Source organism: Chlorocebus sabaeus, chromosome 21, assembly GCF_047675955.1.
Source record: "Chlorocebus sabaeus isolate Y175 chromosome 21, mChlSab1.0.hap1, whole genome shotgun sequence".
NCBI classification, from domain to species: domain Eukaryota; kingdom Metazoa; phylum Chordata; class Mammalia; order Primates; family Cercopithecidae; genus Chlorocebus; species Chlorocebus sabaeus.
In genome coordinates, this window is record NC_132924.1 from 39,090,369 (window position 1) to 39,118,264 (window position 27,896).

Here is a 27,896-nt window from a genome sequence, read left to right on the forward strand (position 1 = left end):
TGATGATGTGAAAAGGTTTGATCTGTACTGGCTGTTTCCCAATCTCCCTGGAAATACCAGCAAGATAAATTCCCCATTGTGCTGGATGATTGTGAGTGAGCTACAAGCAGAACTTGATATGCTGAAACATAACACAATTTGTAAGACATTATTGAACTTCTTAGTCAAAAGCAGATATCAAATTATATGTTGATTAAACACATATTGCTGAGATATTTTCCCCTGAAATTTACCTACCCAGATGATAAGTAATTGCACCACATCTCCTACTAGTGCCCTGTTAATTCTAGAAGTCTGTAAGAGACGTGCTTTGTGTTACTTCATCTCACTGCTTCTATCTTTTTGTAAATTACTAAAGATCATTGTTAATTTGAGCTTATGACATCTTTCTGATATTTTCCTTTGGTACATGTGGAACTGAGTGATAAATGTAGTTCTTTGTCATGAGCACTATGGTTGTAATACCTTCCATTTATATTTGTCCCTTCCTTTGATCTCTTCTTTCCCCTGTGCATGCTGAATCACTTCAGGCCCCCATTTCTCTTTGGCAATCATGATTCCTTCCTGTATTTGCCTCTGTTCTCCCCATCTCATGCCAGCCTTCACATTGTCTTTGGTAAACTTCCTCAGACATGCTATTCACAAAGCTAGATGGCTCCACACTGCCTGGCTGTCACGTTCAATCCCACAGAACGCTATGGTGTCCCAACCTGTCATCATAACCCCATTCTCCACTGTGGCACCTCATTGCAGGCTGTGGTCAAGCTGGAGTTCTTCATATCCCCAGAACCATCATTCCTCTGCATCATGGCCCTCACTCTTTCCTGAGTCTGGGAGGCCCTCTCCTCATCTCTCTTACTGAAATCTTACTTGTCTTTATGACCTGCTGCAGCATGACACACTCATGAGGTCATCTGTGATTCTTGCTCGACCCTCCACCTCAGGCAAATCAAATTTTCTTTTCTCTTCATTCCTCTTATTCTTCTTATTTATTACCAATATGCCAGCCAGTCTCCTATTTGAAGTACAGTTATTCTCATGCATGCTTATTTCATCCACAAATTTCCAAATCTCCACAAAGATCAAAACTACCATTGTCATCTCTGTCTCTTCAAAGTGCCAGACAGGTGTTGTTGTCATTGATGAATTTAATTAGCATAGCATTTAATGATTTCAGAGTGCTTTGACAAACATCTATTCTCTCATCTGCCCCCGCCAACTCTCACAGGTAGGCTGGGCGGGTATTATTGGAATTACATAGATGAAGCCACTGGGGTGCCGAGAACTTAGGTGCCAATCAGTGGGGACAATAACAACTGGATGCCTGAAATTTATCTCATTTAATCTTCATATCAACCATATGGGGTGGGTATTGTCATCCGTGTTTTACAGTTGGGGAAACTAAGGCCCAGGGACACTCAGAATAACTTTCCTAATACCTTAACTAGAATATGACAGAATGGGGGCTCAGAGCCAGTCTGCCTAACAGGTGGCACCTACCTTTTTCCATTGAGGGGTACTCTATTTCTCTAATTTGGCACTGAAGATGATTAAATATGATTAGCAAGTGTGGCTTCTCTTTAATGTTTAGTCTATACCTCTTGGGGCAAACATGGGTGTCTGATCATCTCAGGACTGTGGACTTTGGAAGCATCTCCCCAGGACCTCGGTGTCCAGCAGGGGGAGCGGGAGCTCAGCATCTGTCTGGTAAGAGGTCTGAGCTCCTGTCCTGGTGCTGGTGGCTTTGCTGTCTTAATATCTCACCTGGCTTCTGGCTGGTAGTTCAACATCAGTGGTTTGCCGTTGTTTTCCCTTAGCTACGAGGATGGCCTCTGCCGTTACTGTTGACCTGTCTTAGATGGTGCAGGAATTGATGTCACAGAGAAACGTTGTCTTTGGTTCCCTGTGCTTCACAGGGCAAATAGAATAAGAAGCCACATGGCTTAAGAAGCCCACCTGAGAAAACATGGTAGGACTATAGTATGTGTTGTCTTGTCTTTTCTGGAACAAGGGCAAGCATAAATAAAAACAGAACATGGGGGACGGTATAAACTAGTGGGGAGACTGGGCCCCTGACAGGCAGAGCGTAGAAGGCAGATGGTGGAGGTGGGCCAGGGGAGGGGCACGGAAGGCTAAGGAGGCAAGTGGTGAGGCCTTGAGGGTCCAGGCAGGTAGCGATGGGCTGAGTGACTAAACAAGTGGTACTGCATGCCTTGGGAGCTGGTGGGTTATGTTTGGCCTGCAGAGATGACATTGAAGCAGAGATGGCAGGGATACAGTTGTGACTGAAAGCTAAGACTAGCTGGGTGAGGATGCAACGATGTACAAAGCTCAGAACTGTGGCTGCAATTGGCCTTTGCGGCAGGAGCTGGAAGTCTGGAAAGCTGAAGTGGGGCCTGGCATTGAGCTTGTCAGCATGGGGTTAGGGGAGTGCTTATGGCATGGAGGAGGGGATGTACTCATAACCCTGAGAAGTCAGGCTGATGCTGGCAAGCAGGTAGTGGTGAACGCCTAAGGAGGATGGCACTAGAGATGGCACTGCCATGGCTTGGCAGAACTTGCTGCAGGAGTCCTGCACCTCTCTTTTCAAGGTACCCATCTGTAGTGCTTTTCTGAATCCAGTGGGGGTGGGGGCAGTAAATTTTAGAATTAAAAATTCTTCCAGAACCAAGGAAATACAGCTTTTTTGGCCAGTGCCTGGATGGAAGGAACAGACACAAGTGCACAACAGTGTCATGTACATTACCTCACAGAGGAGGTATTTTGAGATAGGAGCCATGCTTTACGCCCCCTCAAGTATGCCTTGCTAAACATCCTGATTACTCAGAAGATTGTCATCTGAAGTCGAGGGGTCCAAGATTCCTGGTGGCCACCTTGACTTGTCTCCCAGCAAAACCTTTCTTTTTAATTTCCCAGTCTTCAGCACAAATGCATTCTCTTGATTTGTGACAGTAGGAGGAGAAATCATTAGGTTTCTGTTCCTTCTATTGTTGACTGGGATTCAGATAGGCATAGGTTTGAGCTTCTCTGATGACCTAGGGAATAGTTCTAATTATTTAGTGGAAATGAAGCAACTGTTTCAACATGAGATCCACAGAACTTAAGAAGACATAGTGCCAAGAATTCATTTCCAAGTGGTTAGGGAAACTATTAAGCACTTTTGGTTACTGATGCCAAATTAAGAAACTCACTTAAGCCAAGGCTCATTGTTGGCTTATCAAAATCATAGTTTTGAAAACTCAAAGTATTGAAAAAATGTTCTTTATTAAAACCAAGGAGAAGAAATATGTCTAAATGAATTTTTGTGATGCAAAATCATGATGTGTGTTTAAAAATAACATCCACCCCCCAATTTTGAAAGTGTTGAATGCTCATGGTAGAAAAAGTTGAGAAATATGAAACTAAAGAATTAAGAATATAACATCTGTAATCTTCTACTTAGAAATGACCACTCAAGATTTTAGTGAATTCATTCTGGGCTTTAGTTTTCAGTTGTGTGAACTGGCTTTTTTTTTTTTTCCTCCCGATAATGCTATGTAGTGAGCATTTTCCAATGTCATTCAGATTAATTACAAACCTTTTAAATGGCTGCATAATCACTGTGTGAATGTGCCATTATTTAATTTTTTAACTTTAGGAATTTTCATCTTGAAATAATTTGTCTCACCCAAAGTTGCAAAAATAGCACAAAGATTTTTAGTATACTTTTCAGCCAGCTTTTGCAAATGTTAGTATCTTGTATAATCATATACAATGATCAAAACTAGAAATTAACTATGATACAATATTTTAATCTCCAGACCTTACCCACATTTCATGAATTGTTCCACTAATATCTAGGACCATGTCATGCATTCAGTTGTAGTGTCTCCTTAGTTTTCTCTATTTGGGGATAGTTCCTTCATTTTTATCTTTTATTACCTCAGTTTATTTTGTAGAATGTTCTTCAATTTGAGTTTGTTTGACATTTTCTCGTGATTCAATTCAGGTTATGCATTTTTGGTAAGGATATCACAGAGATGACGTGCCCTTCTCTGAATCTCAGTGCATCAGTTCAGAAGGTGATGTACTATAATTTATTAAGACATTTTTCTGGACTTAAACATTTAGGTAGTTTCTGGTTTTTTTGTGTAACTCTGCATCTTTATATCTGATTCTTTTCTTTTCTTTCTTTTTCTTTTTTTTTTGACAGAGTCTTGCTCTGTCACCCAGGCTGGAGTGTGGTGGTACAATCTTAGCTCACTGCAACCTCCACCTCCTGGATTCCAGTGATTCTTGTGGCTCGCAGCCCCCTGAGTAGTTGGGATTACAAATGTACACCACCACACCCGGCTAATTTTTATATTTTTAGTAGAGATGGGTTTCGCCACGTTCCCTAGGCTGGTCTTGAACTCCTGACCTCAAGTGATCCAACTGCCTTGACCTCCCAAAGTGCTGGGATTACAGGAGTGAGTCACCACACCCGGCCTATATTTGATTATTTTCTAAGAAGTGATTCTTAAAAATGGAGTGAGTCAAAGAATGTAACTTTTTTTTTTTTTTTTTTTTTTTAAGAAACAAGATCTGGCTGTGTCACCCAGACAGGAGTGCATGTAACCTCAACCTCCTAGGCTCAAGCAATTCTCCTGCCCCAGCCTCCTGAGTAGCTGAGATTATAGGTACAAGCCACTGCATCTGGTATAAACATTTTTAAGGCTTTTGCCAGCATATTTCAAAATTTTTTTCCTGAAAAGTTTTATCCATTTACTCTGATGAATAGAATGCCTCTCTCTCTGACCTTGCCATCACTGAATGTTATTAGCAACAAAATAAAAACTCTGTTAATTTGATTACTATGGAGGCCAATCAGCTTTACATGTATTTCTTAACCATTTTTCATTCTGGTTTTATGACATCTAATAACTCTCAAACTCTTTTGCACAGTGCTAAGTGCTTTGCATATACTGTCTCATTTAATCCTAACTACTCCCTGAGGATAATATGATTATTATTTATATTTCACAGATTAGAAAAACATGGGGGGTCAGAATATTTAAATAATGTTTAATTTTAATGTTTAAATTCAGATAGCTATTAACTGATGGAGACAGAATTAGAACTCAGAACTTCTGATTTAAAAGCATATACACATAACATTTATGCTATCATCTCTTTTTGTGTTACAAAGTATTTTCTTTAACAATGACAGCTTTTATGTTTAATACTTCCAACATCTTCAAAATGGTAACAGAAAAATCTGTGCTGAGTGGTTTAATTCTTAAAATGTGAAAAGCTCTCAGAAAATGAGAACTCAGGAGGGTTTATTCTTTTCATTTAAAACCTGTGAGTTGCTGAATTTCTTAAAATTGATACTGAGCTCTTTAAAAATAATTGCAGTAAAATGGCTCCTTTAAAACTTTTTTGGTGTGTGTAAAACTGTTTTAAAAGTGTAAAACTCTGTTTTAAAAGTGTAAAACTCTTCTAATCTTGCCTCCTTCTGTTTTAGGAATGATATCCTCATGAAAGCACAGAAAATAAATAGCTTGTTTTTTTTTTTTTAATTTAAAAGAGACAATAGTAACTCCAGACATTAGTTTCCCCCTTTCATTTTCATTTTCAAAATGCTCATAGTTGAATTACCTATCCTGTGAATAAGTGAGGGCAAGTTTTTCTATCTCCTATGGAAACAGAAGCTGAGAAAGGTTCAGTGATCTCTCTAGTCATACAGCTAGTTTGTAGCAGATCTGGTACCAAAATATAGGCTATGTATATATCAGCTCTTTCCACCATATAAAAGTAACTTAGGAATGAGGTATGAAATACTGAGATTCTAAATACTCCTCAAACTTTTATGTCTTTTCTAAGTAAGAAAATAATATCCATTCTGGATATCTTAATTTTGGTATCTCACAAATTATCTTAAGAAACATGTCACAAATGAAACTTATTTTTCTCCCTAAATCTATTTTCTCAAAATGTCAGTGAATGCCCCACCATCTTTCCATTTGCTTAAGCCAGAAACTTGGGAGTCATCCTTAGCTCCTTTGCTCTTTCATTCAACTCTCAAGCTCTGTGGTTTTATCTCCTGAGAAAACTCTTATTCCTTTCCTTAGTTTAGACTATTACAGTATGGAGGTGACCCTGCAACAAAGTGAGGGCTAGGGGTGCACAGTCTAAAATCCCTCATAAAACTTTTTACTTCCCCCAAACTTAACTACTAATAGTCTACTATTAACCAGAAGCCTTACTAATAACATAGACAGTAGATTAACACATCTTTTGTATGTTATGTATATATTGTATACTGTTTTCTTACAATAAAGTAAGCTAGAGAAGAGATAATATTAAGAAAATCATAAGAGAAAATATATTTACTATTTATTAAGTGGAAGTGGATCATCCTAAAGGCCTTCATCCTCATTGTCTTCATGCTGAGTAGGCTGAGGAGGAAATGGAGGGGTTGGTCTTGCTGTCTTGGGGGTGCTAGAGGCAGAAGAGGTAGAGGGAGCAGGAGAGGCAGGCACCTTCGGGGTGACTTTATGGAAATATATCATAATTTCTGTTAGACTTTTGTGCTTTACATTTATTTAAAAATGTTTCTATATAGTACCGATCCTTCTTCCACTGTTTCCTTTTGTTTTAGTGCCTGTAACATAGAAGAGTCCATGTCTTAAAAGAAGTCCAAAGCAGTCTTGAATGATCAGAACCCTTCTGCCAGATTGTCTAATGTCAGTTTGTTTCCCGGCACTGCTTCTACATCTTCCTCATCTTCTGGCACAGGTTTGGAAGCACTCGTCTCCATCAAACTGTCTTCTGTTAATTTCTCTAGTGTGGTGTCTATTTGCTGTTAAATATTTCCATAGTCTCTATCTTGAAGCTCTTCACCGCCCACCCCCTCCACCCCACTGTTTTTGCCATATCCAGTTTCTTTCATGATTTCCTTGATTGGCCGTGTTGTTAATCCTGTGAAGTCATGTACAACTTCTGGATGGTTTTCTCCAGTAGGAAGGTATTGTTTTGGGCTTGATGGCTTTCATGGCTTTTTCTATAACAATGATGGCATCTTCAATGGTGTAGTCCTTCCAAGCTTTCATAATGTTCTATTAGGGTTCACTTTCATAATGTTGACAATTTTTTCTAGAGAGTATACTGTGCAATGAGCTTCAAGGTCTTTATGATCCCCTGATCTAGAGGCTGAATTAGAGACCTTGTGTTTAGGGGCAAGTAGACCATCTCAATGCCTTCAATGTTGAACTCCTGGGGTTCTGGGTGGCCAGGGGCATTGTCCAATATCAAAAGAACTTTAAAAGGCAACCCTTTGGCCGGGCGCGGTGGCTCAAGCCTGTAATCCCAGCACTTTGGGAGGCCGAGACGGGCGGATCACGAGGTCAAGAGATCGAGGCCATCCTGGCTAACACGGTGAAACCCCGTCTCTACTAAAAATACAAAAAACTAGCCGGGCGAGGCGGCGGGCGCCTGTAGTCCCAGCTACTCGGGAGGCTGAGACAGGAGAATGGCGGGAACCCGGGAGGCGGAGCTTGCAGTGAGCTGAGATCCGCCCACTGTACTCCAGCCTGGGCGGCAGACCGAGACTCCGTCTCAAAAAAAAAAAAATAAATAAATAAAATAAAATAAAATAAAATAAAATAAAAGGCAACCCTTTATTGGCAAGGTACTTCCTGACTTCAGAGACAAAACATCAATAGAACAAATCCAGAAAAAGTGTTCTTGTTGTTCAGGCCATTTTGTTGTATAACCAAAATACTTATAGTTGGTATTTATATTTTCTCATCAAGGCTCAGGGGTTAGCAGCTTTTTAGATAAGAGCAATCCTGATCATAAACCTGACTACATTTGCACAAAATGGTAGCTAGTCTCTCTCTTTCTGTCTTAAATCCTGGAACTCGCTTCTCTTCTTTACTAATAAATATCCTTTGTGGCATTTCTTTTTTTTCCCTAGAACAGGGCACTTTTATCTACATTAAAAATCTGTTCAGATGGATAACCTTCCTCCTCCATGATTTTCTTAATGGCATCAGGGAACTCACCTCTTGGTCAGCAGAAGTTGCTTCTCCTGTTATCTTGACATTTTTAAAGCAAAACCTCTTTCTAAAATTATCAAACCATCCTTTGCTGACATTAAATTCTCCAGTTTTATATCCTTCACCTACCTTTTGTTTTAAGTTGTTATTTAATGACTTTACTTTTTCTCTAATTATATTCAAGCCCATAGATATGCCTTTCTTATAGCAATCTGCTCTGCATAAAAGCTGCATTTTCTTTATTTTAAAGACAGAGTCTCATTCTGTTGCCAGACTGGAGTGCAGTGGTGCGATCTCAGCTCACTGCAACTGCTGCCTCCTGGGTTCAAGCAATTCTTCTGCCTCAGCCTCCTGAGTAGCTGGGACTACAGGTGCGTACCACCACACCCAGCTAATGTTTTGTATTTTTAGTAGAGACAGGGTTTCACTATATTGTCCAGGATGGTCTCACCTGACTCAGCCTCCTGAAGTGCTGGGATTACAGGTGTGGGCCACCGTGCCTGGTAAAAGTTGCATTTTCAATATGAGACAGAAAGGTGTTTTGGAAAAAGTGCAAAATTTTTGCACCTACTGGCATAGACGAATTGACAGCTTCCTGAATTTTTTTTTCTTATTTTACAGTGGTCCTTACACTGGATTTATTTATCTTGAATAGGCAGACAACTGGAGATGCAGATCTCAATCTATGGTGCATATCAAGCAATTAAACTTTTTCTTGTAATGTTATGATTTATTCTGCTTTCTGGGAACATTTCCAGCATTACTTACTAGTGGCACTTTGTATGGTTCCCATGGTGTTATTTAAGGTTAATGGTGTTACACTTAAGCATGATGAACCAAAAGAGGTCACTTTTTACTGTGACACACAATTTACTGGAATGATGAAATGTTCACTTGGAGATAATTAGTGCTACATGGTGTGAAGTACATACTTGTGACACTTGAGCTCACTGCAGTAGCAGCAGGAGGTGTCTACAAAATTATTATAATAGTATAGTATTACTACAGTTAATTTTATATGGTTATGATTTAATACTGCATCCTTATATTTGGTTACATTTGTCTTGACTGTGAATAAGTGTTTGCATGTGTTTTGATGAATTTTAACTTTTTGTGATAGATTTGTGTATATTTTATGGTAGTAAATGGTAAAATAGACTAATAACTACATATTTTATGCCTTCATGACGTACGTTTTTCTTAATTTTTTAAGTATTTCTCAGCTGTGGGTTTGTTTTTTTCAAATTATTGTAAATCTCCAAAAACTTTTCTAATATATTTGTTGAAAAAAATCCACATGTAAGCAGAACTTTGTAGTTCAAACCTGTGTTATTTGAGTCAACTATGGTCTCTTCTGTGAGTTTACAGCAGTTACCTAACTGGAATCTACCCCTCCAATCTTGTCCCCTGACCTATCCCATTCTTCCTTATGTGGCATCCAGAATGACCTGGCTCCAGGCCAATAGCACTTGTCCACCCAGCTGGGACATGGGTAGAAGAGCTGCTCTCAATTGGCCATCCAAGGTAGATATTGTATGGACAGTTATAGGGGGCTTGGGTGTAATTGATTTCCCAAACCCATTGTAATATTATTTTAAATTATAATAAACTATACCATCATGTCTTCTCATATCAAGTACATACTAAGGAGGTTACAAATGGATGGACACATGACAGCTTGGGTCTGACCATCTCAATCAGGTTTAACTAGGTTCTAGCAAGGCAATCATTCAGAGCCTTGTTATTTTAACAGCTTTGATCTTCCTGGAAGCTGAATTTGAATAGAAGGAAAACTGCTGATTGTGATTAATGTTATACCCAAGGTTTTTTGTGGAAAAACATGTGTGTGTGTGTGTGTGTGTGTGTCTTAATGCTTAGTCTGTCTAATGATAATATCTGAATTCTATCAATTTTGTGTTCTGCTGTCATGTAGAAATTATTCACTTGGGACTAAAATTGTCCAAATGGATGAATTCTTTGGAGAACTGAGGATTTACTTCTTTAAACTCGAAAACTGTGTATTTGGCATTTTGAATCAGAAATGTGTTATAAGCCTCCCCATCAATGTAACCAGTATAAATTGTTGTTTTATTGATTACTCAGGACTTTAAATGTAAGTGGGTACAGTGATGTTTCTAGGGTCTATTGAGAAATAGCAAGGTATTTGCCCCATCACTAAATAGCCCCAGATAGCCATTTTCAACTTTTTGTAGTTTTTCTGTCTCTCCTCTAGTTGATATTTCATACTGTTGCCAGTGAGTTTACCTGTAGCAACTCTTGTTCCCAATTTTGTTGTTTCCAATTTTGTTGAATACTGGAGAAACCAAACCAAGCCTTAGAGAGTTGTATGTAAAAGAGTATGTACAAGAGTAAATAGGTCCAGAATAAGAGTGTAGGGGCTTATCTAGGATCAAAGTGTATACATGTCAGAACAGAGGCTTTGTTACATCCACTATTTGAAACAGGTCTTTAAAGACTAATAGTAAAATAAATATCCATATATTACATCTGCCATTTGAAGGTCAAAATGGTAGATTATTGGCAGTTTCATCTGGTTAAACCTAATATATATATACCATGCATGAGTGAGCTAGATTAGTGTTTTGCAATTTACTGTGGTCAGCTTTTTTTGTGTGTGTGTGGTAATTTCCACTCCATCACAGTCAAATTCTTTTGCAAAAGACAATAAAAACAGATTGCTAGAAAAATTAGATGAAAACATACAAAATAAAAGCCCATTTATTTTATTAGATTAGTATAGACACAAAATTATATTTTAATACAAATAATCAGAACAACCTCATATAGGAAAAAAGAGATATAAAACTGCACATACTCAATATGTATACATACATTTGATTAATATGGAAATTACTGTACATGCAAATTCTGTTCTTTGCCATCATAACTAAACACAGTTATAAGGGAAATAATGATTCGTGGTTTTGAACTTGTTTTTTTAATTCAAACACCACTTAGGTTTCAGCGTTTAGGTGGTTCCATTACTTCCTTAGCCTCTACAAATAACACCCAGGGTTTAGCACTTGACCATAACTTACATCTACAAAATCAGACAAACCCAGCATTTGAGGGATCATATTTTGAGAAAAACAGGTACAAACTCTTTTAACCTTTTTCTCTTTGGAATCATTCCCATTGTCATCATTTAGTCAACTACTATCACTACATTCAGAAAAAGTGTGTCTTCTTTGAGCAAAAATATCCAGTGAAGCTTATTTTGCCATCTGTTTTTTAAAAGGGCTTGACCAATATTTAAATGGGTGTGAGGGGGTGGAATGGGGGTTTTAATGTACACAAGTCTCTTAATCCCTAGTCAGTGAAGACTGGAGACTCCAGGGCTTGGAGAATGCGTTTCTTAGATCAAGACATCTAAACTTCTCAAATGCTGAATTACTAAGGATTACTCTGCCAACTGTTGACTTATTATTTAGTTATGGTTAATTTGTGAGTCATGTGAATATATCAATACATCTTAACATCTGAAAACTGATTATTCATCTAGTTATACTGTACACTATTGTAAATTATAAAGTGGAATTAATCTATTCCACTCATATAATGAAAACAAAATATTCATAGTAAAGATAAAATATATAAAAACAAGCAAATTGGATTGAGTGGTTCACCAAGTCTCGGAATATTTTCACTGTGTAACTAAGGACACTTGTCTAGAAGGTGTGATTTTCTCTTAGGTTGGGGCCCCACAGTCTGTGTTTAAACACACCTTCCAGTGATTCTGATGCATGCTAATTATTGAGAAATATTGGGTGAAAGCATACATTCTACTTATCCTCAGTTTTTCTAGGTTGTAGGGCATGAAGAGGAAGGCAGGAGCGCAGTTAACCAGCCTATGGTCAAGTTAGGCTGAGTATAGATTACAAGATAAGCTGGCTCATCTGGGCGTTCTGTCCTCTGTTTCAAAGACACTAGGTGTCCAAGGGATAATAGCTCCCCAGCACAGCTGCCTTTTGGTCACGCTGCTTCAGTCTGGACTGTTGTCCTCTAAACCTGATACACTGGTATTAACCAGAAACCCCTCTCATTGTTCCACCTTGAGATTACCTTCAAATCTCTCCTCTTTCCTCTACTCCACGTCTTCCTTTTCCTCGGCTTATTCTCTTGTTTCGGTGAAGCCCATATGCAGTACTTATTCCAAAAGAATGCATGAGATGTACATTTTTGGAGTCCTGGAATATGTAAAAATGTGTTCATTGTATCTTCACACTTGATTAATTGTTTGGATGAATTGAGAATTGTTGACGCCATTGCTCCATTCCTTCAAGATTTTTCCTCATTTTTTCTATTGTGATAAAATACATCACATAAATTTAGTATCTTAATGATTTTAAGTGTATAGTTCAGTGTGGTATTACCTACATTCATAATGCTCAACTATCACCACCGTCCATCTCCATAACTCTTTTAATCTTGTAAAACTGAAACTCTGTACACATTAAACAACTACCCCTCATTCTCTTTTCTCCCCAGCCCCTGGCAACCATCATTCTACTTTTCCTTTCCATTTTCCTTTCCTTTCCTTTTCTTCTTCCTGATGGGATCTTGCTCTGTTGCCCAGGCAGGAGTGCAGTGGTGTGATCACAGCTCACTGTAGCCTCAACCTCTCAGGCTCAAGCAATTCTCTCACCTCAGCCTCTCAAGTAGCTAGGAATACAGGTGCATGCCACCACACCTGTCTAATTTATTTTTATTTTTATTTTTTGTAGAGATGGAATCTCTATGTTGCCCAGGCTGGTCTCCAACTCCTGGAGTCAAGCAATGCTGCTCCTGCCTTGGCCTCCCAAAGTGCCAGGGTTACAGGTGTGAGCCACTGCTCCCACCCCCACCATTCTACTTTCTGTTGCTATCATTTTCACTACTCTACCTCATAGAATTGCAATCATAGGCTGGGTGCGGTAGCTCACGCCTGTAATCCCAGCACTTTGGGAGGCCAAGGCGGGCGGATCATGAGGTCAGGAGTTCGAGACCAGCCTGGCCAATATGGTGAAATCCTGTCTCTACTAAAAATACAAAAATTAGCAGGGCGTGGTGGTGTGCACCTGTAATTCCAGCTACTCGGAAGGCTGAGGCAGGAGAAACGCTTGAACTCAGTAGGTGGAGGTTGCAGTGAGCCAAGATCATGCCACTGCACTCCAACCTGGGCAAGAGAGAGTGAGACTACATCTTAAAAAAAAAAAGAATTGCAATCATGTAATATTTGTCTTTTTTTTTGTTTGTTTGTTTATATGTCAATATTTGACTTATTTCACTTAGCATAATGTCATCAAGTTTTATCCATGTTAGAGCATAGGTCAGAATTTCCTTCCTTTTAAGGATGAATAATATTCCATTGTATGTGTATGCTGCATTTTGCTTATTCATCCTTCAGTGGACACTTCGGTTGCTTCCATGTTTTAGCTATTGTGAATAAAGCTACTATGAACATCTGTGTACAAATGTTCAAGACTCTGTTTTCATCCTTAAAAAACTAAAAACAGAACTGCCATATGATCTAACAATCCCAGTTCTGGGATATATTCAAAGGAATTGAAATCAATATGTTGGAGGGATATCTTCATACACAGAAAGACAAATACCACATGATCTCACTTACATGTGAAATCTAAAAAAGTTGAATTCATAGATGTAGAGAGTAGAAATGATGATTACCAGAGGCTTGGGACAGCACTGGGGAGCAATGGAATGGGGAGTTTTGTCAAGAAGTACAAAGTTTTGGTTGCACAGGAAGAATAAGTTTTGAGATCTGTTGCACAGCAGGGTGACTGTAGTCAATAATAACGTATATTTCAAAATAACTAAAAGAGTAAGTTTCAATTGTATCACCACAAAAAATGTTAAGTAAATGAGGTGATGGATGTGTTAATTAGCTTGATGTAATCATTCCCCATTGTATATATATGTCAAAGCATCACATTATACTCCATAAATATAATACAATTATGGTTTGTCAATTAAAATAATATTACTTAAACAATTTAAAAAATAAAATTGCAACCACTTCTCCACCTCCTCAAAGACCCTGTTTCAGTTTTTATTTTTGTAATAAAGTTTTCTTTCTTTCAAATAAACTTTATTGTGTATATTTGAGGTTGACAACTTGATGTTATGGGGTACATATAGATAGTAAAATGGTTATTATAGAGAGACAAATTAACATATCTAATGTCACACAGTTACTTTTTTGGAGCAAGCACAGCTGAAGTCTACTTATTAAACAAAAATTCCTAATATGATTTTATTAGAGTCCTCATGTTGTACATTAGATCTCTACACTTCTTCATCTGTGATTGCCACTTTGTAGCCTTTGACTTACTGCTCCCCATTCCCCACACACCCCCTGCTCCAGTAGCTACTATTTTCTGTTTTATTCTCTTTCTCTGTACGTTTGACCTTTTTTTTAAAAAAAATTTAAGATTCTACACATAAGTGAGATGAAGCAATATTTTTCTTTCTGTGACTGGCTAATTTTGCTTAGCATAATGTCCTCTAGGTCCACCTCCTATTGTGGCAAATGATGGGATCTCATGTTTCAAGGCTGAATAATATCCCATTGTAAATATATCTATATAGCTCTCACATTTTCTTTACTTTCATTCATTGATGAACACTAAGTTTGATTCCATATCTTTGCTATTGTGAATAGTGCTGCAATGAACATGGGAGTGCAGAAATCTTCAGGAGGTGGTGACTTCACCTCCTTTGGGTACATACCCAGAAGAGGGATTGCTGGGCCATATGGTAGCTCTATTTTTAATTTTTAAGGACTCTCCATACTGTTTTCCATAATGGCTACACCAGTCTACATTTCCACCAGAGTATTAGGGTTTCCTTTTCTATACACCCTTGCCAGCATTTATTATTTCTTGTCTTTTTTATAATCTTGTTTTTCATCCTGTATTGTTCTGTTTTCACACTGCTGTAAATATACTACCTAAGATCGGGTAATTTATAAATAAAAGAGGTTTAGTTGACTCAGAGTTCCACATGGCTGGGAAGGCCTCAGGAAACACAGTTATTGGCAGAAGGTGAAGGGGAGGCAAAGTATGTCTTACATAGCAGCAGGAGACAGAGAGGGAGCTCAGGAAAAACTGTCACTTTTAAAACTATCAGATCTCGTGAGAATTCACTATCATGAGAAAGATGTGATCTTGGGAAACTGCCCCCATGATCCAATCACCTCCCACCAGGTCCCTCCCTCGAGGGGATTACAATTCCAGATGAGATTTGGGTGGGGACACAGGGCCAAACCATATCATATTTTTTTGACTATATACTGTGAAGTGAAATTGTTGGATCAAGGTAATTCTGCTTTTAATTTTGAGGAACTACCATAGTGTCTTCCACAGCAGCTGTACCATTTTACAGTCTTGCCAATGGCACACAGGGGTTCCAATTTCTCTACATTTTTACCAACACTTGTTTTTGTTTGTTTGTTTTTTGGTTTTTTTGAGATGAAGTCTCTCTCTCTCTTGCCCAGGCTGGAGTACAGTGGCACCATCTTGGCTCACTGCAACCTCCGCCGCCTGGGTTCAAGTGATTCTCATGCCTCAGCCTCTGCAGTAGCTGGCACTACAGGCATGCACCACCATGTCCTGCTAATTTTTGTATTTTTAGTAGAGATGGGGTTTCACCATGTTGGCCAGGCTGATCTTGAACTCCTGACCTCAAGTGATTTGCCTGCCTTGGCCTCCCAAAGTGCTGGGATTTCAGGCATGAGCCACCATGCCTGGCCTATTTTTATTTTTTATTTAATAGTAGCCATTCTAATGGGCGTGAGGTGGAATCTCATTGTAATTATGATTTGCATTTCCCTAGTGATTGGTGATGTTGAGCACCTTTTCATGTACTTACTAGCCATTCGTATGTCTTATTTGGAGAAATGTCTGTTCAAATCCTTTGCCCATTTTTGAATCTGCTTGTTTTTTGTTATTGAGTTTGAGGGGTTCTCAATGTATTCTGAATATGAAGCCTTTATCAGATATATAATTTGCAAATGTTTCCTCCTATTCCGTAGATTGCCATTTTTCTTTCTTGGTAGTATCTTTTTATGCATAAAATCTTTAAATTTTCATGAAGTTCACTTTTTCTGTTTTTTTTTTTTTTTTTTTGCTGCCTATGTCTTTGGTATTATATTTAAGAAATCACTGTCTGCTCCATTGTTTCTCATTCTTCTAGTATTCTTGCTTCTAATGTTGTTTTGAGAAGTCTAAGGCCATTTGATTCCTGCTCTTTTCTTTCCATGTGACCTGTTTGTTTTTTCCTCTTTGAAGCATGCAGAATCTTCTATTTGTCCCCAGAGTTCTGAGATTTTACAAGAATATGCTTGGTGTGGGGAGTCTTTTTATTAATTGTGCTGTGCATTCAATAGCCATTTCACTCTGGAAACTCATATATTTCTATCCTGGAAAATTTTCTTGAATTGTTTTGTTGATTTCCATCCTTCCATTTTCTCTGTTCTATCTTTCTGTAATTCTGGTTTGTTTCTTTTAGATGTTGCACCATCTTGACCTGTCACCTTGAAAAGTTTTTAATGTTTAACTTGCTTTTTGTTCTTGAAATATTCCTTTTTTAATAGCCTTCTGTTCTTGTTTTATGGCTACAATGTCTTCTCTTATCTCTCTGAGAATATTTGAATCTAAATGACTTTGGGTTTGGTGATGATATTTTAGATACAACATCAAAGGCACAATCCATGAAAGAAAGAATTGATAGGTCAGATTTCATCAAAATTAAAAATTTCTGCTCTGTTAAGGACAATGTCAAGAGAATGAAAACACAAACCACAGACTGGGAGAAAATATTTGCAAAAGACTATCAGGTAAAGGACTTTATCCAAAATATACAAAGAACTCTTAAAACTTAACAATAAGAAAACAAACAACCCAATTTAAAAATGGGCCAAAGACCTTAACAAACACCTCACCAAAGAAGATACACAAATGGCAAATAAACATATGAAAAAATGTTTCACAGCCTATGTCATCAGGGAAATGCAAATTAAAACAACAATAAGATACCACTACACTGTTAGAATGGGCAAAACCCAGAACACTGACAACATCAAATGCTGGCAAGGATGTGGAGCAACAAGAACTCTCCTTCATTGTTGGTGGAAATGCAAAATGGTACAGTCACTTTGGAGGACAGTTGGTGATTTCTTACCAAACTAAACATACTTTTACCATATGATTTAGCAGTTGTGCTCCTTGGTGTTTACTCAGAGGAGCTGAAAACTTACATCTACACCAAAACTTGCACATGAATGTTTATATCAACTTTATTAATAATTGCCAAAACTTGAAAGTGACCTTTAGTAGATGAACAGATAAACTGCAGTATATCCATACAATGGAATATTATGCAGTGCTAAAAAGAATGAGCTATCAAGCTGTGAAAAGACATGGAAAAAACTCAAATGCATATTATTAAGTAAAAGAAGCCAAACTGAAAAGGCTATATGCTCTATGATTCCAACTAAATGACATTCTGGAGAAGGCAAAACTATAGGGCAGTAAAAGATGAGGGGTTGTCAGGAGTTAGGGGAAGGAAAGGATCAACAGGCAGGCCACAGGATTTCTAGGGCAGCAAAACTACTCTGTATGATATTATAAGGGTGGAGACATGTCATTATACATTTGTCCAAACCCATAGACTGTAAACCACCAAGAGTGAACCCTAATGTAAACTATAGACTATAGGTGATAATGACCTATCAATGTAGGTTCATCAGCTGTAACAAATGTACCACTGTGGTGGGGGACATTGATAATAGAGGAGGTTGTGCATATGTGGGGCCAGAGGATATACATTCTGCTCAATTTTGCTGTGAACCTAAACTGCTCTAAAAAATAAGTCTATTTAAAACAAACCCCAGTAGCACAGTTAAATCTCCACATATATTTGTGTCCAGCATCATTCAGTAGGTCCTTTGCAGCCTTAAACTGAGGTGTAGGTCCTCAAGGGCATTTGCTTTTAACAAAGGTTGGTCTAAAAATGAGAGTGACCTGATCCAGGTGTTAAGTGTTTCTTCATTGATTTTTTTCAACATGGGGGAAATGCCTTTGCAGTTTTTCGTCTGTACTGTCACTTCCCTGCAATGGTTATGGTTGTAGAAAATGTAGGAGTTCTTGAAGTCACTAAACCAGCCAATACTTGTACTAAAGGATTTTCAGCCTCTTTTTTCCCCCTTCAGGATTTCACATATTGTTAAGATTTTCTTTTTAATTGTGAGAAATTTTGCCTCTGGTAGCATCAAAATGATGAAAAGGTCACCTAGGAGCCTACACAATTTCCCCATTATACTAGTATCATCTAATGACCAATTGTATTTGAATCCATTTTCATTAAAGGAACATGTGTTATGTCTGAACAGACAATGCGCCTCGCTTCTGTGGCCCATTCCTGCCCTCAGGACTAGATGCTCTAAAGATTCCCAGGTAGCCCTCAGAACATAGACAATTCCTGCGTTGTGCGGGAGCTTTGTTCCTCCTACACTTCTGGCCACACTCCCCAGGTTCTGGGCTGTGTGCTTGTGCACTGGTGCTGTGATTTGTTCCCGTTTCACTGATGATGATGTTGTGTTTCTTTTTTCCCTCAAATTTTAATCCTTATTGTTTTCAGAAAAATTTGAGAGAGGGCAGTGGAGTAAAATATCATTACCCACCATCTTTATCCAGAAGCCCCCAGGAACAGTAGTCCTTGAGGACGCTGAACTCCAGATTAGCTCACATTTTACAGGTTTGCTTTGGCCCCAGAGAGGAGTCAACACTGGAGACCTGGAGGAAAGAGAAACTGTGAGGAGTTGGAGGGAGGGAGAGCATGGAAGAAGCCTTTGTGGAAACAACAGAGGCTACGGTTATTGATCTAATTTAATTGAGCTTGATTTTGCGTTTTGTAGTACTCCCTTTATCTCTACCTTTGGGATCATCAGAATCTCCAGCTCCATCTATATTGCTTAAAAGGACATCATCTCATTTTTTTTTTTTGGCTGCATAGTATTCCTTGGCATGTATGTACCATATTTTCTGTAATCCAGTCTGCTGTTGATGGGTATTTAGGTTGACTCCATGTCTTTGCTGTTGGGAATGCTGCTGCAATAAACATACATGTGCATGAGTCTTTATGGTAAAATGATTTATCCTTTGGGTATATATCCAATAATGAGATTGCTGGGTCAAATGGCAATTCTGTCTTAAGTTCTTTGACAAACTGCCACACCGTTTTCCACAATGGCTGAACTAATTTACACTCCCACCAGTACATAAGCATTCTCTTTTCTCTGCGACTTCACCAGCATCTGCTATTTTTTTTTTTACTTTTTAATAATAGCTTTTCTGACTGGTGTGAGATGGTATCTCATTGTGGTGTTGACTTGCATTTCCCTGGTAATTAGTGGTATTAAGCATTTTTTTTCATTTGCTTGCTGGCTGCATATATGTCGTCTTTTGAAAAGTGTCTGTTCATGTCCTTTGCCCACTTTTTAAATGGAGTTGTTTGTTTTTTGCTTGTAAGTTTTTTTAAGTTACTTAAGATGCTGGATATTAGACCTTTAATGGATTCATACTTTAAAAATATTTTCTCCCATTATGTAGGTTGTTTACTCTGCTGATAGTTTCTTTTACTGTGTAGGAGCTCTTTAGTTTAATTAGATCCCATTTGTAAATTTTTGTTTTTGTTGCAGTTGCTTTTGGTGTCTTCATCATGAAATCTTTGCCAAGTCCTAAGTTCCAATGGTATTTCTTAGGTTACCTTTCAGAGTTTTTATAGTTTGAAGTTTTACCTTCAAGTCTTCAATCCATCTTGAGTTGATTTTTGTATATGGCATAAGATAGAGGTCCAGTTTCAATCTGCAGCATAGGGCTAGCCAGTTATCCCAGCTCCATTTATTGAATAGGGAATCCTTTCCCCATTGCTTGTTTTTGTCAGCTTTGTCAAAGATCAGATGGTTGTAGGTGGTGCAGCATTATTTCTGGACTGTCCATTCTGTTCCATTGGTCTATGTGTACCAGTACCATGTTGTTTTGGTTACTGTAGCCGTGTAGTGTAGTTTGAAGTTGAGTATGTGATGCCTCCAGCTTTGTTCTTTTGGCTTAGGTTTGCTTTGGTTCTTTTTTGGTTCTATGTGAATTTTAAAACAGATTTTTCTAATTCTGTGAAGAATGTCATTGGTAGTTTGATAGGAGTAGTACTGAATCTATAATTTGCTTTGGGCAGTATGGCCATTTTACTGACAATTATTCTTCCTGTCCATATACTGCTTTTGTTTTTCCAAACAATATTTGACTCTATGAAACACTCAATTTTCATTTTCCTTGTGCCTCTTTTTCAAAGGGTAGAGACCTCTAAAGCCTGAATTATCTACTGTGTTTTTTTGTTTTGTTTTGTGTTTTGAGATGGAGTCTTGCTCTGTTGCCCAGGCTGGAGTGTAGTGGCATGATCTTGGCTCACTCCAAGCTCTGCTTCCCAGGTTCATGCCATTCTCCTGCCTCAGCCTCCCGAGCAGCTGGGACTACAGGCGCTTGCCACCACGCCTGGCTAATTTTTTGTATTTTTAGTAGAGACAGGGTTTCACTGTGTTAGCCAGGATGGTCTCGATCTCCTGACCTTGTGATCCACCTGCCTCAGCCTCCCAAAGTGCTGGGATTACAGGTATAAGCCACCGTGCTCGGCCTATCTACTGTGTATAGAACTACCTATTATAGCTGTTAGTCATTGTGGCATTTCATTGTTAATTATTACTGCACTAGAATAGAACCTCATTAAGAATTTAAATGTTTGTGGATATGTTAAACAAAAGTTCAATGAATTTATTTCTCAATACATACTTAGTCTACCAATTCTACTTCAAAACCAAGATCCCTTATTTGAATAATTCTGGTCACTTGCCAACGTTTATTTCATTATTTCTGTAGTAGGCATGAATCTTACACTTTCATCACAGGTATGTAAGACATATATATTTTTAAAATGGAATATAATTTGTATATTAAACCCCTGTTTCATAGAAGCTAAATGGGGTTTCCCGTGTCAATTCACACTCCAGCTTCTGGCATGGCCCTCACACCTTCAGGAATGAGCGTCAGTCCCAGGAGTGCTGAAATTTCCCAGGGTGGGGGTGAGAGCAAGCGCACTTGGGATCTGTCCTCACATGGTTGTCATTTGTCCCCAAGCTATGGAATGTAAATCAGGCTTCCACTCATCAGACACAACATGACTGGCTCTTGTGTCTGCCTTGTCCTGTTCTAAGACCTCTCCGGGCTGTTCTTACTTGGATCCTCACACGTACAAAACACGTGGCTGCCATTCAGAGAGATACTTATCAACAAGTAACACTCCTGTTTTTCTATTTTATGACTCCTTATCTCCCACAGCTAAGATAATCTGTATTTCCTCTGGGAGAGCAAAATTTGAATTTTATATAATTATGCAATCTCTCCAATCATTTGATAATATATACGTTTTGCCATATATTCACAATATTAGGCTGTTATAACTGAGAAAACAATCTGCTGTCTTGTGGAAGCATCTCTCCCTGGAGGGAGACTTAGAGTAAAGTTTGAATGGAGGAAGAATCACAGGGCAAAAAAGAAATGACTAGAAATAAAAAGAATATCTGTTTAACCATTTGCCTTGAGAATACTCGCCAGTGGCACTTGAGGCTGCAGTGTTTACCCCAAAATATCTTTGTCACTAAATATCTCGCTTTTATTATTATTTTTGCATCACTCTAGTATATTGACTTTGGAAACAAAAGACATCATTCAATTTATAGCTCTCTATTTTTAGTAGTGGTATTTCCATTTACAAAATATAGTAATTCACGATTGTGTAGATGTCAAATACTAGAAAACACAGCATTCCCATGCGTGTTATTAACATTGTTCTCGAACAGTTGTTGGCCGAAGATTCATTCGATGAATCCAATTTTTTTGGAAATAGATGATTCTCATGATTCAGATGATTCTGATGTTAGTTCTGTTTAGAAATAAACCCAAGAACAGTTTTTATCTTTCATTTTCACATTGAAAATCAATCACATTTGCTTCAGCCTCAAAGAGTGTGCTTATGTAAAACTAAATGGGAGCTGGCAGTAAGCTGCACTTTGTTTTTTCTAAATGGGAGAAAGGTTAATGTATGAAAATATTACCCACGGAAAATTATAATGGAACTTGAAATATATGATTGGTATCTATTGTGACTTATGGAATTTTTTTTTTTTGTTGTTGTTGTTGAGACAGAGTCTCACTCTATCACCCAGGCTGGAGTACAGTGGCGCAGTGGTAATCTCGGCTCACTGCAACCTCTGCCTCCTGGGCTCAAGTGATTCCCCTGCCTCACCCTCCCAAGTAGCTGGGATTACAGGCGCCTGCCACCACACCCAGCTAATTTTTTTGTATTTTTAGTAGAGACAGGGTTTCACCGTATTAGCCAGGATGGTCTTGATCTTCTGACCTTGTGATCCGCCCACCTCAGCCTCTCAAAGTGCTGGGATTACAGGCGTGAGCCATGGTACCTGGCCGTGGATTCTTAATTTTAGTTTGATGCTCTGTTTTTCCTATGTGAATATTATTTCCATCTGTCCCTATGGGGAAATGGAAAGCCAGTGGTGGTGAGAGATGGATCACTGGCATGGACTCCCTGTGACGACGATGTGACCTTGCAAATCTGATTTGGGGTTAAAAATTGGGAGTACCTGATTTCGTACACTTTGTCTTAAAAGGAAGCATGTCTTCTTCCAGGAAGATGGAATATTCACATATCCCCCTATTTTCCCCGCTAAGAACAACTACAATCCTGGACATGATAAATAAAACAAACCTAAAAAGACTGAAAAGTGAAGAGGCACACCAGCTGGAGACCTCAGAACCTGTGGAATGACACAGTCATGAGTTCCCAGGCTTTTCTTTTTGTTTCATATATTTCAGACTTGATACTAGAGGTGACAGTATCCAAATAGTTTCTGGAGAATCCAGAAACACAAATGGATGCAAACAAATAAAATGTCCTAAGAAAAGCTAGCTTTCTTTAGCCAAAGGACCAGAGAAGGGATAGCCTGGAAAAATAGAAAACTTTGAGATAATAACCACCAGACTCCAGCCAAATATACAGAAAAAAAACTATGGCCCCATTACTTCCCCCCACATTGGAGGCCAAGTGAGCAGCCCAGCCTTCCATCCCCATGAGGCTATAAGGAGGCACCCAATACCCCGCTGGGGAAGTGTCAGGCAATGCTTAGTGAAGAGCTGGGACTTTTATCTCTGCCAGGAAGCAACGAGTCCCCTTCCTTCTTTGCCACTGTGGTGCTAGGAGAGACCATGTGGAGAGCCTGGGCTTCCACTCCTTCCATCCTTAAGGAGGTGGTCTTTCCCCTCCCCAGTAGGATGTCAGTTATGGCCTAGTGGAGAGTCAGTACCTTCACCAACATGCAGCAGCAACAAGGCCACCACCTACCACCTCCCAGCTGTGTCAGATGTATCCAGATGGGGAGCAGGCATTGCTCTCCAGGCAAGGTAGTATCAGTGGAGACCCAGTGGGGAATCTGAACTCCCACCCCTGCCTAGTAGTGACTAGAGGCCCCTCTCACCCTGGGTGTCAACAGGGCAAGTAGAGAATCTAGACTTTCTTTTCTACCTGAAGACTAAAGACAAAGAAAAACTCTTAAAAGCAGCTAGAGAGAAATAACACATTACCTATTACCCATAGAAATAAAAAGTTTGAATGACAAGCAGATTTCTCATCAGAAACCATGCAGGCCAGAGGGAGTGACACAACACTCTTCAACTGCTGAGAGAAAAAAACAGTCAGCCCAGAATTCTATGTCCAGTGAAAATATCCTTCAAGAATGAAGGGGAAATAAAGACATTCTCAGATGATGGAAAACTAAAAGAAAAAAAAATTGTTGCCAGCAGACCTATTCTTTTTTTTTTGAGACGGAGTTCCACTCTTTTTGCCCAGGCTGGAGTGCAATGGCGTGATCTAGGCTCACGGCAACCTCTGCCTCCCGGGTTCAAGCCATTCTCCTACCTCAGCCTCCAAAGTAGCTGGGATTACAGGCATGCGCCACCATGCCCGGCTAATTTTGTATTTTTAGTAGAGATGGAGTTTCTCCATGTTGGTCAGGCTGGTCTCGAACTCCAGACCTCAGGTGATCCGCCCGCCTCGGCCTCCCAAAATGCTGGGATTACAGTTGTGAGCCACTGCGCCCAGCCACCAGCAGACCTATTCTAAAAGAATGGCTAAAGGAAGTTCTCTAGACAAAAAAGAAATGGTAAAATAAGAAGTCTTGGAACAGTAGGAAGGAAGAAAGAATGTGGGATGAGCAAAACAATTAGTAAAAACAAGACTTTCCTTTTCTTGAGTTTTAAAATTCTGTTTGATTATTGAAGCAAAAAGTGTAACTGTCTAATGTGGCTCTCAGTGCATGGAGAGGAAATAAAACAATTATATTCTAAAAAGAGGGAGTGAAATGATGTAAAGAGGCATAAGGTCTCTATACTTCATTCTAACTGGTAAAATGTTGACACAAGTGGACTCAGATAAATTAAATGTCTGTAATATAATACTTAGAGAAATCACTAAAAGAGATCACAAAGAAAATCACTCAAAAGCACTATAGACATATCAAAATGGCATTTAAAAAAATGTTTGAGTAATCTACTAGAAGGCAGAAAAATAAAAGTAGAGAAACAAAAATACAAAGAGATCAAAGATAAAGTAAAAAATAAAATGGCATATTTAAGCCTTAACAGATCAGCGATTACATTAAACGTAAATAGTTTAAACATAACAATTAAAAGACAAATTAGCATAGTGGACTTAAAAAATCAAAACCACAATGAGATACCATCTCACACCAGTTAGAATGGCAATCATTAAAAAGTCAGGAAACAACAGGTGCTGGAGAGGATGTGGAGAAATAGGGAACACTTTTACACTGTTGGTGGGATTGTAAACTAGTTCAACCATTATGGAAAACAGTATGGTGATTCCTCAAGGATCTAGAACTAGAAGTACCATATGACCCAGCCATCCCATTACTGGGTATATACTCAAAGGATTGTAAATCATGCTGCTATAAAGACACATGCACACATATGTTCATTGTGGCACTATTCACAACAGCAAAGACTTGGAATCAACCCAAATGTCCATCAGTGACAGACTGGATTAAGAAAATGTGGCACATATACACCATGGAATACTATGCAGCCATAAAAAAGGATGAGTTTGTGTCTTTTGTAGGGACATGGATGCAGCTGGAAACCATCATTCTCAGCAAACTATCGCAAGAACAGAAAACCAAACACCGCATGTTCTCACTCATAGGTGGAACTGAACAATGAGATCACTTGGACTCGGGAAGGGGAACATCACACACTGGGGCCTATTATGAGGAGGGGAGAGGGGGGAGGGATTGCACTGGGAGTTATACCTGATGTGAATGACGAGTTGATGGGTGCTGACGAGTTGATGGGTGCAGCACACCAACATGGCACAAGTATACATATGTAACAAACCTGCACGTTGTGCACATCTACCCTAGAACTTAAAAGTATAATGATTAAAAAAAGAAAAAAAATTATTAAAGGGAGATTCTCAGGGAAACGTTTTCTTCAGGAGGAATCCAAGTTTCAGTAACAGCAAGAAAGTTATGACTGAATTTAAAATTCTTAAGTCCCATTGAAAAGTTATTACTAGTGGTGTAGTTGGGAAGAGATGAGATTTGGTGTAATTCTTACAAATTTTCACTTTGTAATTGTGACTTATCAAAGTGTGTGTGTGTGTATTAGTGTGTGCTTGTTTAAATGATTCTGTATAATTGAATATTTGTTGTATGAAGAAATCTAATGAAAACACATGTAAATAAATGAAACTGTGGGAAAACAGAAAAAATAAAAATAAAGGATGGAAAATATACAAACTTTAATAAAAAGAAAGCAGATGTGGCTCTGTTATTATCAGATAAAGTAGAATTTAGAAAAAAGAAAAATATCAAAAAGAGAGAAGGACATTACACAATGATAAAAGGGTCAATTCACCAAGAAAACATAGCAATCCCTAGTGTGTGTTCACCAAACAACAGAACTGCAAAATATATGAAGCAAAAACTGATAGAACGAAAAAGAGTTATGGATGAATCCACAGTTCTAGTTGGTGACTTCAACTCTCTTCTCTCAACTAGAACTAGTTGTTGATAGAACAACTAGAGAGAAACAGCATCAAGGATGTAGAGAACTCAACATGACCATCAACCAACAGGATCTAATTGACGATAAAACACTTCATTTAACAATAGTAGAATACACGTTTTTTTCAAGTACCCTTGGAATACACACCAACATCAACCATATCCTGGGTCATAAAACAAATGTCAACAAAGTTAAAAATATTGAAATCATATATAGATTATGCTGTCTGACCACAGTGGAATGAAACTAGAAATGAATATCAGAAAGAAAATTTAAAAATCTTCAAACACTGAGAAACTATAAGCAGCACATGTCTAATACATGTGTCAAAGGGGAAGTCTCAAGAGAATAACAAAAAATGCATCAAACTAAATGAAAATGTAGCATACAAACTTTGCAGGACAAAGCTAAAGCAGTAATGAGAGGGATATTTATGGCATTAAATATCTCAATCAAAAGGAAGCATATAGATTGTTTAAAGTTCTTTCTGAATAATGATGCAAGCTCTTAGTATAAAAAGGGCAGTATTGGTGGAAGAATTCAGCTTTTCAGATTCTGGGAGACCGTATGTCATGTGGATACTGTTACCAATAGGCTTGTGCCCTGATTAAAAAGACCTGGGCATCAAGGGAAGCGGTGCACAGACATGCTGTCTGCTCCTGTCCTGCATGATTATTGTACTTTCTGCATGTTTCTTATTAAGAATAAATTATAAGCTGTGTTAGTTAAAGTATAGGCTAAGGTGCTGTAACAAAGGCATCCTCAAATACAGTTGTTTAAATAAGATATAAATATATTTATCATCTAACAGTCCAGTGATTGTTAGTGCTCTAGGCTGGTAAGTCTATTCAGCTCCATGAGATCATTTAGTGACCAAGGTTCCATTCATCTTTTTGCTCCACTAGCCTCTAGGGCAGGGCCATCCAATAGAAATTTCTGCAGTGATGGAAGTATATTGGATCTTCACTGTTCAATATGATAGCCACTAGCAACATGTGAAATTGGGGTTCTTAATTTTAACCTTTATTTAATTTTAACCAATTTAAATTTTAAATTAAATAATACACGAAGCTACTGTGTGCCATGTGGACATTGCAACTATGGGTGTTGCTTTCTTCCATGTGATTGTAGCTGGTTTGCTGCTTCAATCATGTTCTAATCTATAGTAACGTAAAAGACTCATAATGGAGGGTAAGCAATTTCTTTTTAGGCCAGTGAAAGTAAATTTGCATCACTTCCACTCACATTTCATTGGTGAAAACTTAGGCACTGTGTAAGGGGTTCCCAAGACCCTCAGAATTGGGGATTTACTGGGAGGGCTCACATGACTCAGCATATAGTTATACTCATGGCTATGATTTACTGCAGCAAAATGATAAAAAAGAAACTCAGCAAAAGCACACGTGGGTGAATTCAGGAGGAAACCAGGCACAGGCATCCAAGAGTCCTCTTCCAGTGGAATGACACAGGATGCATTTAAATCCTCCAGCAATGGATTGTGAAAACATGTGTCCACCAGGGAAGTTATTAGCAACTCAGTGCCCAAGACTTTTATTGGGACACCCTCTACTTTGCATGTATTAAAATTTCAGAGTCCCAAGAGCAATGCAGGTGGTTAGTATAGATTGTTTGTACAAATCATTTAGGT

The 27,896-nt window shown here is 38.5% G+C and overlaps 1 long non-coding RNA gene across 4 annotated transcripts in view; it reads left to right on the forward strand.

Moving 5' to 3' along the window:
* Positions 1-26,294, forward strand: part of LOC119626267 (uncharacterized) — a 44,281-nt gene extending 17,987 nt beyond the window's left edge. Inside the window, exons 2-5 of one of the 4 annotated variants that reach the window (XR_012090346.1) lie at positions 4,555-4,658; positions 6,623-6,759; positions 8,272-8,392; positions 25,302-26,294. This is a non-coding gene — a long non-coding RNA (uncharacterized lncRNA). The other 3 variants (XR_012090347.1, XR_012090345.1, XR_012090348.1) reach the window with 3 other exon arrangements.
* The last annotated feature ends 1,602 nt before the right edge of the window (positions 26,295-27,896 follow it).